Source organism: Elaeis guineensis, chromosome 9 (genome assembly GCF_000442705.2).
Source record: "Elaeis guineensis isolate ETL-2024a chromosome 9, EG11, whole genome shotgun sequence".
Classification (NCBI taxonomy): domain Eukaryota; kingdom Viridiplantae; phylum Streptophyta; class Magnoliopsida; order Arecales; family Arecaceae; genus Elaeis; species Elaeis guineensis.
Window position 1 is genome coordinate 23,040,259 of NC_026001.2, and position 5,514 is coordinate 23,045,772.

The 5,514-nt window shown below is 40.5% G+C and overlaps 1 pseudogene; it reads right to left on the reverse strand.

Annotated features, from left to right (window-relative positions):
• Positions 1–332: 332 nt before the first annotated feature.
• Positions 333–1,593, reverse strand: LOC140851752 (NAC transcription factor 32-like; annotated as a pseudogene).
• Positions 1,594–5,514: the final 3,921 nt, after the last annotated feature.

Sequence of the window (5,514 nt, forward strand, 5' to 3'; positions counted from 1 at the left end):
ACTGTGAACAAGAGATGTATGATATTCATGGCAGCATAATAAATACCCTGTTTTGGTCCATCGACATAGCTGCATCACCACCTCTTCTAAGATTCTGGATGGAGTACTCTTCCATCAGCCAGATGCTTTTCTCCTCCTTGCCCGAGGGGGTCCGTTCCATGTAGCTGAAGTTTTGCCTGGAGCCAATGACCTGGCCCTCCTCATTGAGCACTGGCTTCACAGCTTGGGTAGATTTCCACCGACCTTGGCCTGCAGCTCGACATGCCCTCTTGCTCTGTTTTGCATCTGGATGCTTCCGAGTGGTCCAGGTGAAGAAGAACCACTCCAAGTTTCTATTTGCCATGGCAAATTGAGCTAAAGAAAGGAATCCAAGACAAGGATGCTGAGTCAGCAACCTTAATCACAGCCAATTTAGAACAGAATAAGAAAAAGAAGGGATCATGGGTGTTGATCTTTACACACACACACACACACTTACTTGCAAGGTTGCTGGGGTGGTTTCCATAGACATCAGCTTCTTTGATTATGTCGCATGGAAGCGGCTGATGGAGGAGCTTCTCCTTGAGGAAGAAATCCAAGAGCTCCTCATCAGTTGGCTGGAAAATAAATCCAGGTGGGACCATCATGCATTCGGGCTGGTATCAGATAAGAGGGAGTCAGCAAAGAAGACAGAGCAAAGTCTTAAAAAAATTGTTACAGCACAGTTTGTATTGCCATGTATGTCGTGAATGCAAATCCAGATAAGTGGGACGAGGTATTAATTATGTTTGTGGTATGTTTGCTGGTATCAGATAAGAGGATTCTTATGATATGTTCCTTTTGCTGTATCACTATAGGATTTCTTTAAGATTTCATATGCATGAACTATCCATGTATCAGTTATATTTTGCTGCCTTTTGAGAGCATCTTGCATAGTCTGATCAATAAGTTTGAGAATTCACTGTCTGTTAGTTATGTTTGTGGATTTTTCATGCGTGTTGGCGGTATCAGACAAGTGGGAGTCAGCAAAGGAGACAAAGCAAAGTATTAAAGCAGAACAAGACCAAGAAGAAGAAGAGAGGGAGAAGAGTAAGGCACCTCTATCCTTCTTCTTTTTGCTGCGGGCTCCAATGTAGCATCAACAACTGGTTTTATTTCAGCGCAACCCTTCCGAGCTTTTGGAGTCAAGTAAATCTTGCAGATAACCCAGTCATCCAGCTGCAATAAAGACAAGAGATGCAAAATTAGAACATCAATTCCTAGAATCAAGAAAAGATAAAATTGCAAAAACATTGACGGTTATTTAGGGTGATATGCACCTTATTGCTGTCGCTCATCACATCAGCATCCTCTCCTCCTAAGATTCTGTATGGAGAACTCCTCCATCAGCCACACCGTCTTCTCCTCTCCACCCTTCGAGTTCTGTTCCATGTAACAGAAACTCTGCTTTGACCCGATGGCGTTATTCTCGGAATCCAGGACCGTCCTGACACCTCTGGTGGCCTTCCATCTTCCCAGGCCGGCGCGCCGAGATGCGCGGCTGGTTTCGCTTGCACCAGGATGCTTCCGAGTGGTAGAAGTGAAGAAGAACCACTCAAATTCCCTGTTTCCCATGATATTCTGCCCTGAAACATCCCAAGAAAATCCAAAGAAAAGGTTAATTAAAACCCCAAATCAAGAACGAAGACGATGGAGCAGCACAAGATTACAACCCCCAAGAAAAACCAAAGAAAAGTTGGAGACCCTAAATTAAGGAAGAAGATGATGGAGAAGCTCAAGATAGTTACAAGCTAAGTCCTTGGGATGGTTTCCATAGACGTCAGCCTCCACAATAACATCGCAGGGAAGAGGGCGTTGGAAAAGCTTTTCCTTGAGGTAGGTGACGAGGAGATCCTCATCACTCGGTCTGAACGAGTAGCCCGGCGGCACCATTGTCGTCCCAGCGACCTTTCTTGGACTCCCAGCCTCTCAGACGAAGATCGGAAGATTGAGGACCAAAAGATCGCACGAGAGAGATAGAAAGCGGGAGAGCGAGTTCGAGAGGGAAAAGGAAAAGGTAAGGGGGAGCTCCGGGCTGGGAATATTTATATGTTGAGGTCTATTTAACGGTCATATTTTTTTTCGAAACACCGCCGGATTGGCTGCGGGAGAAATACGGGAGACAGCTCATCTTTAGTGGGCCGTTACGTTCGCTGGACATCTAGAGTTGGCTGGCCTGGGCCTAACTCAAAGTATCCCGTAACGTTCCATACTTGGGTTAATGTTGGCCTTGGGAAACCAAATATTGCGTTGGGTCGGGTCTACCCTATTTCTATAAGAATCCTATTGAGGCCGAAGCTTAACCTGAGACTACATCAATTGCCATTCTGATGCAAACAAAGATAATACGTTACACCCTCAACCCAAAGCAACTTGAACTCCATTAGAATTGTTATGACAAAGTTATGTGATCTCTTTAGTATATTTACCAAAACGGATGCAAATCCAGGCAACTGGGACAAGGTTTAGCAATGTTTGTGGATTTTTTCTTGTCTGGATTTGTAGGGACATGAATGCCGATTTGTAATTATGGGACATTTTTTTTTTTTTTGGCAGGCATGTTGTGTTTGCAAATCCTGATAATTGAGACAAGTTTCAGTAATTATGGTTTAAAGGTTTTCTTGCTTGGATTTGTAGTCATGAAAGCAGAGCAATCTGTTTGTATTGGTTCCGCAATCACTTGGGATTAAAGTGCAATCTAAACATATTAATTCTTGTTTCTTTCTTTTCTCTATAATTAGGGTAGGTGGGACTTGCTTCTTGATATTCAGAACATTGGAGGATTTTGAGTTGTCTGTGGTTCAGCTTTCTACATCTTATCAACGGCTCAACGGATGAAGTTTCTCTTTTGAAACTATCCCTAATGATTTATTTTGCATAGCCTTGTAGATGAACCATCTTCAGTTGTTACATTCAAATGCAAGTGGATGAACGAAAGCTTTGAAGTATCTTGAGATTTACATAATAAGTCAATGAAGATCTGCGCGGACGTGTATTTAATTTCATATCAATTTTGCTAAGAAGATTTTGAATACATATATAGGATTAAAGAACCCAAATAATATCTTTTGATTAATTTTTTTGGATGACATCTTGGATCATTGCAAATAGTATCAGAGCCAACCTAATCTATAATCTATGTGGACTAAAGGATACTGCAATATGAGTTTATTAGGACCGACTACAGGCCAATCATGGTGTTTATAAGTAAATTAATAGATTTGGACTCTTAGTCTATCAGAATGCTAGGACTTAAATGGGGAGAGTATGTGAGAATTCATATGGCATGTACGTAGTCTCACATTGATATTCATGGAAAAGATCTTGAATATTTACACAAAACTAAAGAATCTAAATAATACCTTCTAACTAGTCTTTTTGAGTAAGACCCTAAGCCATTACAAGATGATATTTCATTATAGGCCATATAATAAAGATACTTTGAGATCTATGTGGATAAATGAATGAAGATGTTTGGAGTGCTTTGAGATATATCTAACAAATGATTCTTAACTATGGACCATATATCAAAGATGCTTTGAGATCTATGTAGGCAGTTAATTGAAGGGATTTGGTATGCTTTGAGATTTGCACGATGGGTGTTCCTTAACTATGGATCATATACTAAGAGTATTTTGAGATTTTTGCAAGCAAATGAATGAAGAGCTTCAAAGTGCTTTGAGAGCTATGCGGTGGATGATCCTTCACCATAGGCCATATAATAAGTAAGGCTGCAAATGGTTCAGATTGACCCGTGATCCGACCCATTGAGACCTTGATCCGAACCATTTTGAGGGACCCATGGAGCTAGGTTGGGTTCTAAAATTAGATCTATTCTATTTTTTGAGTTGGATTTGGATGTACTGAAGTTCGACCCGACTCGTTCATTATCTTAAGGATTTGGATTTTTTTTTTTAAAGAAAGGCTTTAAAATGTTATCTTAATATGTCCACCAGAAAAAATAACATGCATTTACTTTTCTAATATTACTATCGTGGAACGAGTTGAACATCCCTTTTAATTCCAAATGGAGGCTTCAATCGCAAAAAAAAAAAAAAACCTAAGCTAGTATTTTGGGAGACTGGCCAACAGTCCTCGTCTTTTCTCTAATACAAGCCATCCATGTCACTTGTGAGAAAGTTTTGATCTACGGGCCCATCAATATTACATCTACAACCAAAAATAGTTGCTTTAAATAAAATAAATATTATTTTGTATTGAAAAGGTATGATAAAGGGAAAAAATGTAAGTATAATTTTATATATTCTTAATCCCCAGAACCTTAGTAGATTGGCTGACACATTCCTTGTAGGATCAGACTGAATCAACAGTTGGTTAGGTGGGATCATGAAAGCTAATAATTGACCAGCCTAGTGGGATTAAGTCTGGGTCAAGGTCGAATCACATTTAAGATGTGACTCGATCAAGTTAAGACCTAATTTGGCTCAGTGGTTAGAGCCTGGATTGTAGGCTCACCCAATTAGTTTTGGTTCGACAATTTGGTGTCTAAAGTAAGTTGGACAGATGCGATCGACTGATTTTTAATTGGGAGCTACTCGACTCGAATGCGTTCTTGTCGAGTTAATGGCATATCCCTTCCACCGGTCTCACTTACCTAGCCATATATGTCGACCCAGTTCTGATTTGAGGTGGCTAACAATTCGAACTAATCCATGCCACTAGATTAGTCATAATTGTTATGACTATGTCAAGTCAAGTTTAAAGAGACCTAAATCAAATCTTCTTAAGAAAATATTAAGTCTAGGTCTTCTACCATTATGGATGTGTGGACCCTTTCCGGGGTTGATTGTTCTCGACTGGATACAGTGGCTCAGTTGCACCAGGAAGATGCAACCATGTCCATTAGGCATTGGATGCTACGAATTAGAGGATGGATTGGGCTCAATATTTCGAATACGGTGAGAGACCCAATCAGAAATCTAGTTCGTGCAAATGGTGGGTTTGACTTAACTAAGAATTGGAGCAATATTCCAGGCACGGTGCGCTTCATGAATTAGAGACCAAGTTTTGGATGCACCATGATTAGAGAATCAGTGGATAAGAGTTGTCCACTCATCGATTGACCCATCACCAATAACTGTTAGGTGAGGTGATGAGCCAGTCGGTGAGACCGCACCACCCACTAGAAATCACTAATCACGAAGATTTTCACATCTCTACCAAAGGAGTGTGGGGATATGAGAAAATAGTGAGAGCCTAATTTGTTTAAAAATAAAATCTCTAAATAAATTGGTTAAGTCTGATTACAAAATTTAACTAGAAACTTTTAACTCTCTACAGGAAACATGTCTGCGTCCAACCCCCTGACCAAAATACTAGACACCCACAGATTGACTGGACCCAATTTCAAGAACTGGTTAAGGAACTACAGAATTATTCTGGATTTCGAAAAATTGATCCATGTCTTGGACCAGGACCCACCTTCCATGCCAGCACGTCCGACTGCTGAACAGAGAGCGTCTCTGAAAAAATGGA